Below are 21197 nucleotides of genomic sequence, written 5' to 3'. Positions count from 1 at the left end.
AAGCAAGCACAGCATTTTAAACTCCAATTTACAACTACTTGCTTTCCCACACGTTCAGTTCTCAAGTGAGGAGGCTGGGCCCTCCCAGCATGGCCATAGAAGGAACTGCTTTGTGCCTCAGGTGGTAAAGCAATTGGCTGTGATGCTGTCACGCCCTTTCCGACACTGACGAACACAAAGAGACCTGTAAGCCACCAACTTGGCTGAAACGTGCACCTGGGAGCTCTTAGAAGCTTCCTTCGCCGGGATGTTTCTTCCCCACACAAAGCATGCCGACGAAGTCAACTGAGAAAGACAAAAACAGGAAAGTCCAATCTAGCAGAGAGGAGGAGCAGCCAAGACCCAGATTCGTAACTCTGGATCTGAAAGAAAACAAAAGACGTCATGATTTCTGTGTCCACTTCAACACTAAGGAATATGGTGAAGAGAGTAAATCACAATGACAAATAGACCGACACTTCTGGCATTTACTGCTCGTAAAATGAGAAGGGGCAGATGTGTTTACTCATTACCAAACCTATTGCTGTCAAGCCTATTCTGACTTATAGTGACGCTTGAGGATAGAGTACAACTGCCTGTCCTATAGGGTTTCCAAGGATGCAGACTGCCACAACTTTCTCCCACGGAGCAATGGGTGGGTTCGAACAGTTGACCTTTTGGTTAGCCGCCGAGCACTTAAACACTGTGCTACCAGGGCCCCTTCGTCTACTCTTTACAGAGTCATAAATCATTTCACAGCTTGGCACCCACCACTTGGCTCTGCAATGAAGGCTAGGGGCATACCACCTTTACCTTTCTCAAAAACTGAGAGGCCAAAGGCACACAATTCTTCAAAGGAAAAACAGGTTTCAGTCATAAAATTCCTTAACAGTCAATATTTAAAAGCACATGATTACTTACGTGGCTTTGAGTTTATGTAATGGTGGTGGAATAATTTGGAAAAGGATAGTAAGAATGGTGGAACAACTTGAAGAATGTAATCAATGTCACTGAATGATACATGTGGAAACAAACTGTTGGAGGAAAACTGTTGGAAAAGATTAAAAGAAAATCTTAAATCCAGAAATCTAAGAGCCAACACCTTGTCCACATGCCAACCCAGATCACACAATGCTGTCCCACTGACTCACCTGGCCAGCAGCTTTACTGACTGGACACATTGACCATCCAGAAGAAAACCAAGTTCACAGAGTAGGGTCTTCCCCCTGTCTTCCTCCATGAGCCAAGGGCTTCCTGGTCCACCTGGCACACTAAACCAGCTACCTCTAGCCCTCCCTCTCCCTCATCTCCCCCCTCCAAATGGAGCCTCAGAGTCTGTCGCCATTATACTTGAGATTCCCGAAGGCCAGAGAACCGGCAGGCACTCAGTGAGAGAAAGAAATGGAGGCAGGCGGGCCTTAGCCTTCCAGGGTTAAGCCGGCATCTGAGAAGCTATATTTTCCTTTTCAGAGATAAAAGAATTTAGAAAAGTAATTTTCTACGCATGCCAAATCATTCTTCACAAGCAGTGGGCTTTCACTGCCAGCATTCTCTGACCCGTGCGACACTGCTCCCGGCCTGGGGAATACCATCTCCCACGGTGATCTCATTTTCCTCCCCAGTGCAGAGCAGATGCCACTGCTAATTAGTACCTCAGCTTACGCAAACACAAGGCTGTACCATTTGTGTGTTCCCTCAAATCCTCCAGCAAATTCCTATTTCCGTTAACTCGAGGAGGAAAGCTGCCCTTTATTTAGCTCAAACAAGAAGGGTAAGAGAAGGTGTGCAAAGATAGGGTCTCAAGCCTTAAAAGTTAATAAATAATTTTGGCCATTGAATGACTCTGTCCCTAGTAAGATCGCAAAGATAAATACAATCAAGGGTAGTGTGCCTAGTGGCCAAGAGCTAAGGTTCTGGGCCCAACATAAACCAAAACACCAAACCAGTTGCCATTGAGTGGGTTCTGCTTTATGGCAACCCTGTGTGTGCAGAGTAGAACTACTCCACAGAGTTTTCAAGGCTGTGACCGTTTGGGAAGCAGATCACCTTCTTCAAGGTGCCTCTGGGTAGGTTTGAACTGCCAACCTTTCAGTTAGTAGTTGAGCGCTTGACCATTGTGCTACCAAAAACAAAACAAAACAAACCTGCTGCTGTCAAATCAATTCCAACTCATAGTGACCCTATAGATCAGAGTAGAGGTGCCCCATAGGGTTTCCAAGGAGTGCCTGGTGGGTTTGAACTGCAGACGTTTTGGTTAGCAGCTGTAAGCTCTTAACCACTATGCCACCAGGGTTTCCACACCCAACATACTGAGTTTAAAACCTGGTTCTGCCACTCACTAGAGAATGACCTTGGTTCAGTTACTTCACCTTCCACCCATAGTGAAACTGACTTTGCCAATAAAAACAGAGATGATGATCACTTAGCTCGTGGGGATGTTGTGAAGATTAAATGAGAAAATACATATGAAACACTATGGTTAGACAGCACTCAGTAAATATCAACAACTTTTGAAGACTTTAAATTTGGTGAAAAAAAATTATCAATAAAAATTCCAAGTTTATTTCTAAATTAACTCAGGGTTAACCATTATAGCTACTTGATTAAAAAGATTAATTTGTTATTTACCTTTATCTGACTGGAGCTATGAAATACTTCTGTGACATAGCTCAGATAGTCAAGGAAAAGAAAAGGTCCTTCCAATAACTGTGTAGCCTCTGGCAAGGCACCTAATTTCACCTCGACTTACTCTTCTCAATCTCTGGGTAGTATAAACGGTTCACATGCTAAAGATTGAAGGTTCGAGTCCACCCAGAGATGCCTCGGAAGAAAGCACTGGGGATCCGTTTCTGAAAAACCAGTCCTTGAAAACCCTATGGAGCATAGGTCTACTCTGACACACATGGGGTCGCCACGAGTCGGAATCGACTTGATGACAACTTTTTTTTTTTTTTTAATCTTTTCTATTATAAAACAGTAACAATTATGGCCTACTCTGGTGAGTGGAGGGAAACCCTGGTGGCGTAGTGATTAAGTGCTATGGCTGTTAACCAAAAGGTGGGCAGTTCGAATCCGCCAGGCACTCCTTGGAAACTGTATGGGGCAGTTCTACTCCGTCCTATAGGGTCGCTATGAGTCGGAATTGACTCAACGGCAGTGGGTTTTGGTGGTGAGTGGAGATAATAAATATCATCCTGAGAACACTCAAAATGTGTTGGGAGCATCGCCGAGAAAGCGCGGGCCAGCTCCCAACAGAGCTCAGGAAGATATGAGCAGGCCAGGTCCAGTCCTGGGGTCTACCTACAATACCCCTGGGATCTTGGGTCCATGTGGCTCACCTCACACAGGCGGCTCTCTCTACCCACGGAGATTGAAGCACACAGATTATCACCACAAATCATAACACCAGTTTAAGGATTTAGAGATCTTTTAGTCCCAAACTATCGTTTTAAGATAACTTGCCGAGGAGGCTGTTCAAACAGACACACAGCAGCACTCCGTTCCCCTGGTGGCCCCCTGGGCAGCCTATCTTGCCCTTGCCTGCAACTGCTCTGCTAAAACCCTCACTCGCTCAGGGCTCACCTGCCTCTTTTCTGGGAAGCTTAATGTGGATGACAGCCAAGCTGAGCCCTCCATTTTGAACTCACCAGCATTTCCTACGTGTTTTAGCTGTGGCAGTCCAGCCGTGTCCCTGGCACTCAAGGGACTACAAGCTGCTCAGTAAATACCTGCTGAGGGAATCTCCCAACATTATGACATAGGTTCGGACATCCCCATTTTGCATATGAGACAAGTCATGAAGGTTAAGTGCATTGCCTCCGACCACTTAGCTAGTAAATTGACGTTAGATCTTTTCATTGCAATGTCCCAGAGGCCCCATGGGCAGAACTGAACTCTGGTTCCCCACCCATGGCCTCCACACCAGTCTTCTTCATGCACTTCCATGCTGGCATAGCTCCTACCACAACGCCAGGGTTCAGCGCCTCCCGCCCAGCACTTCCTGCATCTGCCTCTTGGACGCTTGTAAGCTTCTCTCCTTTGCAGTGACCCAGCACTGATGCGCACATCTGAATGAGCCCTGCTTTGAGTGTGGACCTGCTATGGCTCCCACTTCCTAGAGAATACAACTTGAACTCCACCTCCCCCCTGACGCTCCAGCATACAGGAGCAGCTTCTTGCCCTCTAAGTGCATCACAAATCCCTTGCCTCATGCTCCTGCCCCCACTCACGTAACCTCTGTGCTGTTAAAGCCCTTGCCCACACTGTCTGGGAGCTCCCATTTCCCTGAAGCTCAGGCCTCCCTCCTCCAGGAAGCCCTCCCTTAACTCACCCCCACCCAGGCTCAGGTAACCCATTGCCATCGAGTCGATTCCAACTCATAGTGACCCTATAGGACAGAGTAGAACTGCCCCATGGATGGGATTTGAACTGCCAGCCTTTTGGTTAGCAGACTAGCTCTTAACTACTACGCCACCAGGGCTCCTAGGGAGTCTATAATCCGCTGCATCTATGTGTATAGATATAGTTACCTAGTTACCTGTCCAGAGCCCTGATGGCACAGTGGTTAAGAGCTACAGTGGCTAACCAAAAGGTCAACAGTTCGAATTCTCCAGCAGCTCCTTAGAAACCCTATGGAAAGTTCTACTCTGTCCTTTAGGGTTTTTATGAATTGCAATGGGTTTTGGCCATTTTGCCGATCCAACCACAAACACCAAGCACCTTGAGGGCAGCAACTAGGTCTTTTTAATCTTCAGATACTGGGTGCCCAGACACTCAAAGGTCTCAATGATTTAGTCCACCCAGTTTTCCAAGCCCAGGAGTCATTCTAGCCTCTCTCTGACTAGGAGCCAATAAGGTTTGTCAATTCTTGTCTCTCAAATCTCTCCAAAGTCCTGTTTCTTCTCCACCCCCACACCCTCACTGCACTCCCAGGCTCGGGTTCTGAGTATTCCATTAACTTCCTTCCTCCAGAACCCCTTTGTGCAATTACAATTCATCCTTGGCTCTGGCCAGGGTAACTTTTTGAAAACACACATCTGATGTGAGCTCTGTGCCTTTTCACTGCCTGTGGCTTTTCACTGCCTGCAGGTGATGGCACCTGGGTGGCTTCAAGGCCCTCCACACTCTCTGCCTCTGTCTGGAGGCCCACCTCCGGGCTCTCCTCCGAATGCCCACCACGGCCATTCCCAGGACTCTGCAGACACATCGAAGCCCTGTGCGCCTTCCGCATCCCTCTGCCAGGAACATCCTTCCTTTGCCCAGTTCTGTGGTCATCTCTTCCGTGAAACCTGCGCTGATACCCCCACCCTCCGCAGAACTGACCCGCCTTCATTCTGTCCTCTGCACCCCTTCAGCAGCACTTATTACACCTCAAGGTCCCGCCCACCCCCGACCCCAGCAGGCTGGCTGCAGCTCCCAGGACAAGCGCGTGCGATGAATCACTCCAACAACCATGCCGTTTCCTTCAATTTAATACCTTATAGTGTTAAACGCGCTGCACATCCTCCTCATTTTAACAATGGAAATAAAGAGGTCCGGGAATGAGACCTGCCTGGCCCAATGCCAGGGCCCTAGACCGTCAGATTAGCGATCTTATTTACAACAGTTAACAAGCCCGGGTCTGGACATCGTGGCCAGCGCTGAGTCCCAGGGGGATTTAGCAGATGTGCCAGCTGCTCCGCCACAAAGGCCAGCCACAGGCGTAGCGTACGTCCACTCGATTGGCAGCGTCCCCACCACAAAGCTGCCAGAATTATTCCGCCCCGTCCACGCTAGATTAACTGGAAAGGTTGTCTTCTTTCCGGAGCCGATGCAAGAACTTAAATGCCCTCTGGGTTCTCTACCGCGCTTCCAGCAGTGGGCGCGTCCCGGGTGGGATCCCAGGCGCAGGAGAGGTCGCGAGGCCCCGGACGCTGAGGGAGACTGGGAGGCAAAGGGTGACCCTCTGCCTAAGTTCTCCAAAACTCGAAACAGGGTGTGGGGCGGTCCCGCCATAGAATGAACCGAAGGACCCCAGCGTGCGGGGCCGCGCCTTCAGGTGATGGGGCTTGGCCGGGAGGGCACACCCGCCGCAGGTGAGCAGGCTGGGAAGGGGGAGGGGTCAGCTGAGTGGCTGCGAGGTCAGGATGCCCAGGATTCCCCATTCCCATCGCCGTCGCATAAGGTGGGGACAGAGGAGGAAAAGGGACCACGGTGCGAGGTGCATAGGGACAGAGATGGCAACCCTAGAGTCGCACCTTCCCCTTGCTCCTGACCATTGACGTTGTTATTCATGTTTAGTCTCAGCTAAATACCATGGGAACCAGTGGCTTTTGTGAGCACAATTTTCCTCTGTCTCTCCTTAGTGGAAAGCAACACGGTGTAGTGGCTGACAGTGTAGGCTCGAGCCAGCCTCGCTGGGCTTGGAAGTTGCAGCCCTGTGGCTTACTAGCCACTTGAGCAACTTCTGTGCCTCAGTTCCCTCATCTGGAAAAGAGGTTAATGATGGTACTTCACAGGGCTATTGCGAAGATTAAATAAGCCCCTACAAATAGAGAATGTGACCGGTACCTGGCCAGCACTAGATGAGTGCTTTGCTGTTATTATTACTGTAACAGGATGTTTAATGGGATGTTTCCTATTACTCTGGAATTGGAACCAGGGTGCAAAGGTGAAGCCCCAGAGGTATTTAGTACCATACACTTCAGCAAGAACCCCCAACATACAAGCACCCAGAATTTTGTATTTTTCAAGTGTATTGCAGTTAACAATAATAATTTTTCAAGATCTTGTTGCAGTTAATGAAGTACAGAATCACTTAAAATATTACTGAACTCATAATGTTCTTTTTGTCATTATGTGTTTTCTTAATCTCCAGACACAAAAAATGTAACTGCTATATGTCGAGTCAATTCCAACTCATAGCAACCTTTCCCCATGGGAAAGAGCAGAACTGCTCTGTAGGGTTTCCAAGGAGCGGGTGGTGGATTTCAACTGCAACCTTTTGGTTAGCAGTCGTAGCTCTTAACCACTCCACCACCTAGGAGAGGGGCCCCAATTTTTTTGCCTGTAAAAAGGAGTGCTTGGTGACTGTGGTAGTGTCCCTACAGATTTTAAGAGCAGAGCCAAAGCAGTCTTCCAGGAATAAGAATGGGAGTGGATCCAGCTGGGGATTGGGAAATGTTAAACAGGAAGGAAGAGCCAGCGTAGTGCCATGTTGTAGACAGCACACGAAGAACTTTTCAAGAAATAGGAAACTTGGGACCCCAGCTCCACTTCTGAGCTCAGCCAAACCTACCTCCCTGCCTGTAGGCTCCCAGCAGGCTAACCAGGCTCTCATCAGGCACAAACCTGGTCAGTGGGGACAGCAAGACCAACTCTAGCTAGCTGCTCTTCGCTATTCTCACTCCAGACCACATTCCTAGCTGTTGGCCCTGTTTTTCTTCTGTGAATGAACGGGAACAGGTCTATGAATGCAGACTTCCAGGCAGAAATGGAGGTATGAACACATTTTTTCCCTTCCAAAATTCCACATATGACTTACAAGCCATAGGCATGGGGATTGAGGTCAAAGTAGCACTTTCCCAGATCAAGGCTCCAGGACTATGCAGCCTGCCCCCTGCTCCTCTACCATTCCAGCAACAAAGAGACTGGTGCTCTGGAGGGGGTAAGATGCAGGGCCACTGGATTGTGGAGGCAGCCATAACGGTGGGAGATGTTGCCAGCCCTCAGGCTCAGGATCAGCAGGGACAAAGCAAACAGGTGTGTGAGTTGCTTGAAAAGAAGGAATTTCGGCTTGGTATGCAGCTTTGAAGTAGAGCCTAAGCCAGGAGAGGCACCCTGCTTCCTCGGACACCCCACAGCTGCTGTGGCCTCACCAGGGCCAGGCCTTGGAAGGAGGAGCAACGCCCACTTTGGACCCAGCTGATCTGGGTGGACAGTGGTTCCGACCCGCAGCTTCTTCCTGACCCGTGGCTGGCAGACCTTTCACTGACCCTGAACACTGGAACTAACCACCGCCCGGTCCACCCAGGGAGCTCCATCTAGGCCTTGCCCATGTGTCAGGTCACAAGGAAAGGTGACAGTGCCCTGCTGTCTCTGTAGGCAGAGAGCTCCCAAAACTTCCCAAGTTGTGGGAGGGAGAGCTGGGTCATTCTTCTGATTTCCTGTCATTCCTCAGCTTATCACCTTTCCTTGAGGAAATGGCCATTTAGAAAAAATGTTTAACCTTACTAGTAATTATAGAAAGTACCAAACTCCAGGCACCCCGTCTCCCACCTCCGTTCAGTCATTAACCCTATCCCATCTCCTCTCTCAGATCTCTGCCAAACCACCTGAAAACTCAAATTTCCAAATCCTTTTCTTCCTTTAAGACCTTTTTCCTCCATTCCGGATGTGTCTAGTCCACTGCCAGCTGGGTTTTTTGCTGTCTCTCAGGCATATCACATCCAAAGTCAAGTCTATCACCTCCCTCTACTGCCTCAGTCTGCTCCTCCACCTCTGTTCCTGAATGGTGCATGACACCGCAAACCACACACACGCACATAGAACTGGTAACTAAAGTCAATAGCTAGCTACCCATCGCCAACTCATAGCGACCCTATAGGACAGAGTAGAACTGTTCCAATATTCTGTTGTTATCTGTAAGGTTTTCATGGGCAATTTTTCAGGAGTAGATTGCCAGGCCTTCCTTCCTAAGTCAATAGCTACTATCACCTAAATTTCAAACCCGTTCTTGACTGTACCACACACTGCTTAACTCCGGCCTCATCCTCTCTTCCTGCGAAATCCTTGCAAATAGCTACCGATATCGTCCCCCTGCCTCCAGGTGACTGTCCCCCCCAACACTGTGGCCACAGGGATCTTTGTACAGATGAGTCTGACCATGCTTCCTCCTCGCCACCCCGCCCTCCCCGCCCCCCCCCCCCCAGACAACTGAAGCCCTCTTAGCTGGACATTGAAGACCTGCCTGAGCTGGCTCCTGACATGAGGAATGAGATTGAAATAGCAGCCAGTTTCCCAGATCACTGACATCAACCACTCAAGACTGCCTCTCCTAGACCCTGCTGCGTTCTATGCTGCAGCAGTCCAGTTGTATCCTTGGCACTTAGGACACCACAAGGTGCTACATAAATACCTACTGAGGGAATCGCCCCAACATTATGAGGTAGGCGTGGTCTTGCCCATTTTGCATATAAGCAGGCAAATTCACCAAGATTAAGAGAATTGCCTGACACCACTTAGCTAGTAGAATAGTGGAATGGGGGATGATGTAGGGGGAAGGCAGTGAACCTAGGCCTATTGAACTCAAGAGCCCAAGTTCAAAACCACTGTGCTACCTACCTCTTAAACATGCACACTGTGAGGGCAAGGTGACTGGGATTGGGAGGGCATAGCAGTATGGCTGCTACTGTGGGGCTAAGTGAGTGTTGGGCTGTGCTGGGACACTGGAGTGGCAGGGACAGGGGAACCGGAGAGGTCCTTTTGAGCCAGACTCCCTAGCAGGAAGTCACATGGTGATGGCAGGGCCTGGAACAGGATGTGGAAAAGGAAGGCAACATGGGCCATGACCAGGGCCATGGACAAGCCTGTGGGGGCAGTTCTGTGTGTTCCAAGATGGCAGGGTGGCCACGGGCCAGTCTATGGCCAGATTGCTCTGTGGTGGGCACTGCAGACCTGGCTCTGGTGGGATGCCAGGGGTTGTCACCAAGTAGGGAAGGATGCTGCAGAGGAAGCTGGTTCCTCCCCTGTGTGTTGAGGACCACATCCCCAGCCAGTCTTGGCCTAGAAAGAGTCCACAGATGCCTCAGAGAAACCAGGGCTGCCAAAGGAGAGTCCCTCTCAACTGTAGCCCACATGGCTAGGTCCCTTCACTGGAGGCCACTGTGGGGCCCCATAAATCAGCTCACAGTCCACGTTTCAAATCAGTGACCTTCGATGTGCTTATGTGGAATGAGTTCTAGAATGTTTGGCCCAAGAATGTCCCAGGTATACTCTTTCAAAGAGATAGCTGAAAACCCAAACTGAGCAATTATAAAAAATATGTTTTTGCTTCCATTTCCTTCACTAATATTCCAGGAAGTGGTTTTATCGAGAGATTTTTTTAATTCTGAAATTTTTAAATGTGTAAATTAAGGCTCTCCAAACTATGCTAGAGTTAAGATTAAAAACCTAGAACTGGAGAGCATTCTTTCTTGGCCCATAGTTTTCTGCAGAACCCAATTCCTACCCCACCCCACCCCACCCCACTCTTCTTTGGATGATATTTTTCCCTTTGCGCAGAATCTATGTTTTGGGTAATTCCTGCCCCCTCTGCCTTTATAAGGTAGCCCTTCAGAGCGTTTTATTTCTTTGTTATTGTTGAGATGGAGAGCTCATCGTTTTTGTGGAAGTGTTGACGTTGGAGGTTTGCAGGCTCTTCATACCAGGCCTGTGTTTCCCACATTCTCCGCTGTGCCACACCCAGGACTCCCCTCCCCTCCACGCTTCTATCACATGCACCACTCTGAGCACCCTGCCACCTCCCATTGTTGGGAACCGCCACTTTTATGGCCAGAACTGGACCTCTTTTTTGAACGGGCAGTAACAAGTTTGTTTGCGCTCTCCGCATTATTTAGTTTTATCCTGTTTTGTATTCTTTGGGCTTCATTTCCCAAAGATCTGCTGTGGTAGACAGAATTCTAAAGCTGTCCCCCCTCCAGGATTCCCACTCCCTGGTTATTAAATGAAACACTAATTTAGGTGAAACCCTGGTGGCATAGTGGTTAAGTGCTATGGCTGCTAACCAAAAGGTCAGCAGTTCAAATCCACCAGGTGCTCCTTGGAAACTCTATGGGGGCAGTTCTACTCTGTTCTATAGGGTGGTTATGGGTCGGAATTGACTGGACGGCAGTGGGTTTGGGTGTTTTTGGTTTGTGAAGGGACTTTGCAGATGCATTAAGGTTATAATCAGCTGGTCTTAAATTGAGAGATTATCCTGGATTACCTGGGTGGGCACAGTGTAATCGCATGAGCCCTTCAAAGCAGCAGCAGAAGGCAGAAGAGTCAGAGATGCAGTGGGAGAGGGGAGGCATGGGGGGGGGTGGTGTCAGAGATTCGAGATTCAAAATGTGAGAAGGACTGGACCTGCCATTTGCAATTTGCAGGTTTTGGAGGGACCCACAAGTCAGGGAATGTGGGCAACCTCTAGACACTAAGAATGACCCTTGGGCTACAGACAGTAAGGAAACTCCAGTCTTACAGCCTCATGGACCTGAATCCTGCCAACAACCTGAATCAGCCTGGAAGCAGAGTCTCCCCAGAGTTTAGGAAAGAATGTAGCTCTGCCGATACCTTGATTTCAGCCTTGAGAAACCCAGAGCTGAGAATCGGCTGAGCCACACTGTGCTTGAAGTTCTGACCTACAGAGCTGTGAGATAATAGTAGAGGGGTATAGCTCAGTGGTAAAGCATTTGACTGCAGAACTGTGAGGTAATGAACCTAAGCTGTTAAGGTTATGGTAACTTGTCATGCATGGCAAAGATAGAAAACTAATACACTTACATAAAGAAAGAAATGTACATTTTTGCCCGTTCCTTTTGAGTGTACATGCTGTTTCAGAAGTTCTTGTGTCCTCATTTATACCTTCAATTATGATGCAAAGGCTCAAGCACTTGTTACCATTCATTTTATTGTAGCTGATGAGGACATTCAAATCTTTATATTAGTTTCATTCATATCCCTTGAGTTATAAGAACAGTCTATCTTATACACCAGAGATATGTTGTTGTTGTTGTTAGTTGCCATCAAGTCAATTCTGACTCAGCAACCCCATGTGTGCAGAGTAGACCTGCTCCATAGGGTTTTCAAGGCTGTGACTTTTCTGAAGCAGATCACCAGGTCAGTCTTCCAAGGTGCTTCTGGACTGGAGATACATGGGTACTTATTTTCATTCAGCAAACATCTACTAGGGTTAAGTGTCTGGCACTTTGCTGGACCCTGTGGCTACAGATACGATCAGTCACGGTCTTATAGACTAATGTACAGGCAGTCTAGCAAGTGGCCAAGAGCCCTAACTCGAGCAGACTGCCTAGTTAGATCCTGACTCTGCCACTTCCTAGCCATGTGACATTGTCTCAGTGTCCTCCTCTCTCCTGTGGGTGCACCAATGGCACCTGACTCTTAGCCCAAGCCTGAGGGTAGACCTGTAGATGTGTTTCACTGAGAAGAGTGCCAGGTACTCGACAGGTGCCATGTGAGTTTACTTGCTGCTACTGTAAGGATGGTTTTTGCCCTTTGCTGATGAAACCTGTGACATCTGTTATCCTGTTAGGCGGGTAAAGAAGCTGAAGATGGGAGATACCAACCTATACCTGGTCCAAAGTCAAGAAAGAGCCAGAACTGGGTTCTCACCACTCTGAAGCCAGGTGTAGGAGTAGAATAACTGCACACCAGGAAAGAATGTTCTGTGTTTTCTTTGTGCACTGGGAACCAACAGGGGTCTCTAGGTTGAGTCATAACCGGTGTTGTCTGTGGAACTCCTCTGGCCACCCAGAGCTCATTTCAGGAGGCCGATAGAGCAAGAGGCAAGATCTGCCTAAGTGAGGGGGCATCTTCCTGCCCGTTAGAGGAAAGCAAGAGCCGTCCTCTATCTTCCTGTGTCCAAAGCATGTCTAGCCTTCAAGGCCCAACTGAAGTACTGTTTCTTCCCAGAAGCCTTACCTAATAGACACTCTCTGAGTTTGCACGAGACTGTGAGCAAAGCCACAAATACTAACTTCCCAAGGCAGTTGCTCAGCTCATCTGAGCACAGTGTCATCTCTTGCTGGGGATGTGAGGATGCTTGGACCCCACAGCCTGATTGTTGCCCTCCCTCCCCATCTCTGCTGGCCATGGACTCTGGGCCACCGTGGAGAAGAGGAGCTTTTCCTACTGTCCTGTTCTGAGGCACTTCCTGTGCTAGCACAGGATGTTTGGGGAGGGAGCAACACCTCCAGCATGGAAAGGACAACAAGTCTCTGGCATTTGCTTTGGATGGGAGAGCTTTAGACTGGACTGTCTAGATAACCTTCACCCAGAAAACAGACATCCACAGCAGGAGGGTGATGCAGTGGGGGTAGCCACATTCCTCTGCTGTTCAGGCACAGCTGTCACACTCATGCTTTCCCCCAGCAGCAGCCATCGCCTCTTGGACATTCATTCCCAAGCTCTGTTCCCCAGCACAACCTGCCAGGGAGGCCATTCTGCCCAGACCTCTGGAACATTTGGCTGGTGAATCCATGAAGGAAGCTAAGCCAACTGCCCATGGCTAGCTTCCAGGCAAAGTTTGTTTGTTTGTTTTTTTAATTTTATGCTTATGTTTCAAAGCTCCAAAGACTACTGGTTCTAGGAAGGACTGACCTTTCTGCTCTGAGAGTCCAGCCAGGGGCAGATTAACCAGTAAGCAAGGTATGGGCTTAATTGTGTTTACTTACTCATCTGTAGTGCACAATTTCACATCTTTGATGTGGTAAAAAACAGGTGAAATTGTGCACTACACATTAGTACATAAGCAGAAGTAAGCTGTGCATACCTTGCTTATTGGCTAATCTGTCTCTGAGTCCAGGGGTCTGTGACTCCAGGTTGTGGCTGTCGGCTGGGATCTAATGATTCCTTGTATTACAGGTGCTTTTCATTTTGTTTGCATTCAGATGCTGTGCCTGCTTCTCTGGAGGGAGGCAGAGATGGCTTTTGTCTGTATTAAAGAAGAGAAGCCCAGCTCCAAAGCACTCTTCCTGAAGGGCCATGCTGCATGCCCCTCAGCTGCAGCTGGTTGAAGGATGGATGGTGGGCAAGGCCCAGCTGGCAATATCCCCTTCCCACTAACTTCCCTGTCACTTTTATCCGTATTTATTTTACTAGAAAAATAATAGCTTCATTTAGGAGAAAAGTTCAAACTGTAAAGAAAAAAAAAAAAATCAAAATCATCTTCTCTCATTCTAGCTCCATTCTCTGGAGGTGACCTTTCTCAACCACTTCTGTTTCCACTTCTTACTATCTTACTCTCCTTTGTGGTGGTACCTCCATAATTCTAAAACATACACCTTATTGTCTTATTTCTCAGCTGTGGTCAATTTCTCTTGGCTCTATTCTATGAAAAATATGAAATTTAACACATGCTACCTCTTCTTCCTTCAACCTCCTAATTTGTTATTACTGTTGTCGGGTGAAAACCCCAGGTTTTGCTGGGCGAGCCTTGTTACAGCCAATGAATAAGAGGATGAGGTGGGAGATCAGAAAGACACCTTTATTTTTTTTTTTTTTTTTTTTTTTACAAGGAAAGGAGCAATCGGGGCTGCTGCCTCCAAGACTGCTTGCAGGCAGCTTGGGAAGGTGGGCTTTTACAGAGAGCAGATAAGGAAATGCAAATTCATGGTGAATATTTAGGAATGGTCTTTACACAGGCCCTCAGAGCTTGGGGATGACTATGCATTTTCTTTAGACAAGGGTTCTATCCCCCAGGATGGAGGAAGAGATGAATTTTTCTTCATTAGGATGCTAAGTCTCCACCCAGATGCGGGTTGAGGCCATTTATGGCCCATTCCATGGTTATTTTGTCAAGGACAATTTCGGAAGAAAAGGCAGCTTTTTTTGCTCTGGTGTAGGAGGTTTTTTTTTTAGGAGGATAAGTCACAGCAGGTGTCTCTTAGAAGGGTTGGGCTCTGAGGTTGCCTGCCTCATTACCTTTAGTTCTTTTAATTACTTTTAGTGCTTTCAAAAGAGGGTTTTCTGAACACCTGCCTAAAATGCAAAATCCTGGGCCCCAGATCAAAATCATTGGAATTTGTGGTGGAACTAGGAATATGCATTTATAATGATCACTCTTGCTTAATTCTGGAGTACACTAAAGTCTGAGAACCATCATACTGATGCCTACCTGTGATGAAATGTGTTCCTTTATGTGGCATTTTGCTTTGATTCTTTGGAAAAACAGCTTGAGAGATTTTTTTCCTAAACTCTGAGGAGCTACATTTCCCCTGGTTTTCTACCCCAGAGGGCTTGTTACTTTTGTCCAGGATGATTGACATTTTCTGAGTAAGCCGTAAACAACTTGTGATTTGATAATTTTTCTCTGAGCCTGGGCTGCAGTCTGCCCTGTGATTGGTCTATTTTATGTACCTTGCATGGATTAGTCAATATACTTATGCAAATGAAGTGTCTGTGGCCTACCAAGAGGGGATTGGTCAGTTTGTGGCCCTGGTGAGAAGGCCGTGTCTTGAAATTGACCAGGAGGTTGCTTATATATGCAGCCAACCCCACAGAGGTTGGCAGATAGAAGAAGAAAGAAGGAAGGAGAAGAAGAGAGAAGCAGCAGAGAGAGACGAAGCAAGAAAACCCCTAAAAGAGCTGTAACATGGGTCAAGGACTACAACACTGAGGACAGTGAGAGGCCTCGAAGGGGCCCTGCAGCAGAGTCAGTGGTGATGGCAGAAACCTGCTGCTAGGAATTCAGCTAAGAGAGCTGAACAAAACACTATGCTACACTAGCTGTGAGTTGGGTCAGTTAGCAGTGAAGAGGCTGATGGCAGGAAGGGCGAAGGTAGAGAGGCCTCGCCTAAGGGGGCCAAGAGGAGGCCTGCATAGATGAGAGGGGATACACGCAGCAGAGAGATGGGCCTGCTTGCTTGGAAGGCCAAGAGGAACTGAGAGCACTGTCCTGCACCAAAGAAGGGAGGGATGTGCTCTCCTCTTGGGGGGAGCCTTCCAGACTTTGCCTATATGCTTCCTAATCCTGATCCTGAGTTGTACCCTGTTACCTCCTTAATAAACCACTTAACTGTAAGTTTGGTCTTTGAGTTCTGTGTGGCCATTGAAATGGATTATTGAACCCAGAAGAGAAGTAGACAGTACCATGAGAGGGATGGCTGGGGTCAGAATAGGTTTAAAAAATAAAAAAAAAAAGGAAAGGTTAGCACATAGAGGTATGTCTGACCTCCACCTCATGGAAATCAACTTTGGCCTGATCCTGGTCATTCCCCCTGAAGTTAGACAGATTCTGATGCTACTACTACCATTTTGTACTACTTTTATAACTAAATAATCTCTTACCAGTTGGGATGCTTTTGTCTGCTCTATCAGAAACCCAATTAAAGAGTGATGTCAGTGAAAATGGCAGAGTAAGGAACTCCAGATTCTGCCCCTCCATAACAGCAATGGAAAAATGGGCAAACTGTCAAAATCAACTTTTTTGAAACTCTGGAAATTAACTAAAGGTTTGCAGCAACCAAGGGAGCACTGACTCAAGAAAAGCAGCTGACTATCCCCAAGAATAAGGAGTTTTGAGGCGTTTTAAGTTTCCTTAACCCTATCTTCTAATCCCAAACTCAGTGGGAGCCACCAACATAACAGCCCATATTCCAGGTTACTAGAGGAATCACTCTTTCTCTGCTGAGTTTGATAATTTGTTGCAATGGTCACATAGAGCTCGTGGAAATATCACATCTGTGTTAGCAACTTTATATATATAAAACAGAGAAGAATATTGTTATGGTTAATTTTATGTGTCAGCTTGGCTAGGCTATGATTCTCAGTGGTTTGGCAGACACTATGTAATCATTTTCCATTTTGTGATCTGATGTGAGCAGCTAATCAGTTGAAAGGGGAGCTACCCTGAGGGTGTTACCTGCCTCCAATATATAAATGGATGTTCTGGCAAAGCTCCCTCTCTTTTCTTGACCCTGGACTCTTATCCCCTGACCTCCAGTTCTGGGAGGTAAGCCTGCAGAAGTCTCTGGCCTGCTGCCTGGAATTGGCCAACCCCTGCAACCCTGTGAGCCAGCAGAGGCCTCCAGCTTGCTGCCTGACCTGCAGATTTTGGGTTCATCAGCCCCTGCAACCATGTGAGCCAGCAAAGGCCTTCGGCCTGTTGCCTGACCCACAGATTTGGGACTTGCAAGCACCCGCAATTGTGTGAGCCATTTCCTTATATTTGTGTGAGCCATTTCCTTGAAATAAATTTCTCGCTATACATATTTTTATACTGTTCATTGGTTTTGCTCCTCTAGAGAAATGAAACTAAGAGATATAAATGAAGAAATGCACAGGACAAGGTTCAGGAGGGGTCCCAGCACACGGCCTCAGTCTCAAGAGGGTCTGCTTATCTTCCCAAGAACAGATGTTTAATCTCACCAAGGAAATTTTTCAACCAGGGAATGTTCTCATCAGGACCTAGACAGCTCTCTACTGGCTGAGCTGTCAATCACTTCCTCTGGTGGTCATTGGGGCAGACCTCTGTGCTCCAGGTGGGTCATTGTATACTGTTGCCTCTGCTCTGCAGGCCGGGCCTCTCTGTTGCTTCTTCCAGGTTGCTGCCCATGTACAGCTCTTTTACCCACGTACAACTTTTTTGCTGGGTCTGGAAGGATCTCAGCACAGGGCTCCCATGTCCCCTCCCCAATCTAATCAACCAGGAGGCCCCAAAACCTCTGTGTGCTAGGGCTTTTGTTTCCCTCCTGCTCTTTTTCACTTACAAGGCAATGTGTCCCTAGCCATAACGGAGCCTAATCAATCCTCAATTACCCAGAAGATGTCAATCAACTCAGGGAATCCCCCAAGTTGTTTACAGCTTACTCAGGAAATGTCATTCAACTCAGGCCTTGTAATTACCAGGCAGGCTCCCCAGTCAGACCAGTGCCATAGTTGTTTTTTCAAAAAACAAAGGCAAAGGCCACATCAAGGAATCTGTTGCACCAGAACATTCTGTGTTCGTGGATTGGAAGACTTAATATTAAGATGACAATACTTCCAAATACTTCTGAGGTATGCCTGACCCAAGCCATGATATTTTCAGTTGCTTCTTATGCATACAAAAGCTGGACCATGAATAAGGAAGACTGAAGAAAAATTTGAATTGAATTGAATTGAAGAAACTTAAGAATATGCCTTTGAATTATGGTGTTGGCAAAGAATATTGACTATACAATGGACTGCCAGAACAACAAACAAGGCTGTCTTAGAAGAAATACAGCCAGAATGCTTATTAGAAGCAAGGCTGGTGAGACTTTGTCTCACATACTTTGGACATGTTATCAGGAGGGATCAGTCCCTGAAGGAGGACATCATGCTTGGTAAAGTAGAGGGTCAGTGAAAAAGAGGAAGACCCTCGGCGAGGTGGATTGACACAGTGGCTACAACAATGGGCTCAAACATAACAATGGCGCAGGACCAGGCAGTGCTTCTCTCTTTTGTACATAGGTTCACTGTGAATCAGAACCAACTCAATGGCACTAACAACAACAACAATACTTCCAAAACTAATCTGCAGATCCAATGGAATTTCAACTGTCCTTTTTCCAGAAGTGGACAAACTCATCCTAAAATTTAAACGGAGTTGTAAGGGACACAAAGGAGCCAAAACTGTCTTGAAAATGAAGAACAAAGTTGGAGGACTTACACTTCCCAATTTCAAAACTTCTTAGAAAGCTACAGTAACCAAAGCTGTGTGATACTGGCATTAGGATAGACATATAGACCAAAGAATAAAATTGAGAGTCCAGAAATAAGCTCATACACTTATGATTAATTGATTTTTGATAAGGCTGCCAAGAATGTTAATTGGGGAAAAAATAGCTTTTTCAACAAATGATGTTGGGACAGTTGTATTTCCACAAGCAAAAGAATGAACTTGGGTCCCAGCCTCATACCATATATAAAAATTAACTCAAAGACATAAATGGAAGAGCAAAAACTACAAAATATATGAAAATAGGTGAAAACCTGCATGACTTGAATAAGCAGTGGTTTCCTAGATATGACACAAAAGCCCAAGCAATCAAAGAAAACAATAGATAAACTGGACTTCATCAAATTAAAAACTTTTGTCTGTCAAAGGACACTATTAAGAAAGTGAAAAGACAACTTACATAATGGGAGAAAATATTTAGAAAACATATATGATAAGAGTTTAATATTAAGAATATATATAAAAATTTCTACAACTCAACAACAAAAAGACAAACAACCTAATTTAAAGATGGGCAAAGGACCTGAACAAACATTCTTCAGAGAAGATATACAAATGGCCAATAAGCACATGGAAAGATGCTCAAGTCCTAAGTCATTAGAGAAATGCGAATCAAAGGCAGAATTAGATACCACCTCTTATGGATTGAATTGTGTCCCCCCAAAATGGTGTCAACTTGGCTAGGCCATGATTCTCAGCATTGGGTGAATGTCCACCATTTTGTCATCTGATGTGATTTCCCCATGTGTTGTAAATTCTAGCCTCTATGATGTTAGTGAGGCAGGAATAGAGGCGGTTATACTAATAAGGCAGGACTCAATCTACAAGATTAGGTTGTATCTTGAGTCAATTTCTTTTGATACATAAAATAGAGAAGTGAGCACAGAGATAGGGGACCTCCTACCATCAAGAAAGCAGCACTGGCAGCAGAGTGCATGCTTTGGACCTGAGGTTCCTGCACAGAGAAGCTCCTAGACCAGGGCAAGATTGATGACAAGGACCTTCCCCCAGGGCTGACACAGAGAGAAAGCCTTCCCCTGGAGCTGACATCTTGAATTCAGACTTCTAGCTCCCTAGACTGTGAGTGAATAAATTTCTGTTTGTTAAAGCCACCCACTTGTGGTATTTCTGTTATAGCAACACTAGATAACTAAGACACACCACCTCATACCCATTTGGATGATGTCTCAGTTACCTAGTGCTGCTATAATACAAATACCAGAGGTGAGTGGCTTTAAAGTACAGAAATTAATTTTCTCACAGTTCTGGAAGTTCAAAGTCCAAATCAGGATCTCAGCCATGTCAATTCCTTTCTTGTAGGTAATTCTGGGGGCTTCTTGGTTCCTTGGTGCTCCTCACATGACATCTGGCATCTCTGTGTAAGTGTATCTCTATGTCTAATCTGCTTTTTATAACGCAGAAGTGACTAGATTTAGGACCCACCTAACTTGCGTATGATCAATTAACAGAGAAAACCCTATTTCCAAACAGGATTACATCCACAGGTATAGAGTTGAGTATTCCAACACATATTTTGGGAGGACACAATTTGATCCATAACAGATAGCTGTAATAATAATATTAATAAAGGACAATAAGAAGTGTTGAGGAAAGTGGAGATATTGGAACCCTCATACATTGCTGAGAAGAATATAAAATGGTGCAGCTGCTATAGAAAACAGTATGGCAGTTCTTAAAAAGTTCAAGTTACCATACAACCCAGCAGTTCTACTCCTAGGTGGAGCTGAAAACATATGTCCACACAAAAATGTGGGCATGAATGTTAATAGAAGCATTACCATATTTTTATGCAAATAACACATGCTGTTGCCAACCGCACCCTCCCCTCGAGAGGTATTTTGTTAAGCATGCTAAGCTAATTAAAAAAATTTTTTTAATTAGCATACCATGCTTTAAAAATTAGTGTAGCACGCTTACAAAAAAAAAAAAAAAAGGCCAAAAAATGCAAGCAACCAAAAGGTCCATCGACTGATGAATCAACTAAATGTTATATATCCATACAATAGAATATTACTCAGCCATAAGAAGGACTGAAGTACTGTTATTTGCTGTGACATGGATGAACCTAGAAACCATTATGCTGAGTAAAAGAAGCCAGATAAAATAGACCACATATTGTATGATTCCATGTTATAGATTGAATTGCATCTCCTCAAATTGTGTGTTGTAAATTCTACGGCCGCTAACCAAAAGGTCGACAGTTCAAATCCACCAGGCTCTCCTTGGAAACTCTATGGGGCAGTTCTACTCTGTCCTATAGGGTCTCTATGAGTCAGAATCTACTCAATGGCAACGGGTTTGGTTTGGTATACCTATAGATGTAATCCCATTTGAAAATAGGATTTTCATTGTTATGCTAATGAGGCCACATTAGTGTAAGGTGTCTCTTAGACCTAGTGTCACTTCCGAGGTATAAAAAGAGCAAATTAGGCACAGAGACAAGGAAACACAAATGGGGAAATGCAGATTGCATGCCATATGAAGATTGCCAAGGAACTGAGGAACAGAAGCTAAAGATAAGCAAGGACTTTCTCCCAGAGTGAACGGAGAGTCTTCCCCTAGAGCTGGCACCCTGAATTTGGACATTTAGCCTTCTAAACTGTGAGAAAATAAATTTATGTTCTTTAAAACCACCTACTTGTGGTATTTTTGTTATAGAAACTAAAAGAGCTTTGTAATACTTGCCCAAGCAGGGCAGAGGCTGGGGGGACGGTGAAAGTCGTGCCTGCAGGCATGGCTG

The sequence above is a fragment of the Loxodonta africana genome, chromosome 19 (assembly GCF_030014295.1).
Source record: "Loxodonta africana isolate mLoxAfr1 chromosome 19, mLoxAfr1.hap2, whole genome shotgun sequence".
NCBI lineage: Eukaryota > Metazoa > Chordata > Mammalia > Proboscidea > Elephantidae > Loxodonta > Loxodonta africana.
This window is presented reverse-complemented; position numbering follows the sequence as displayed.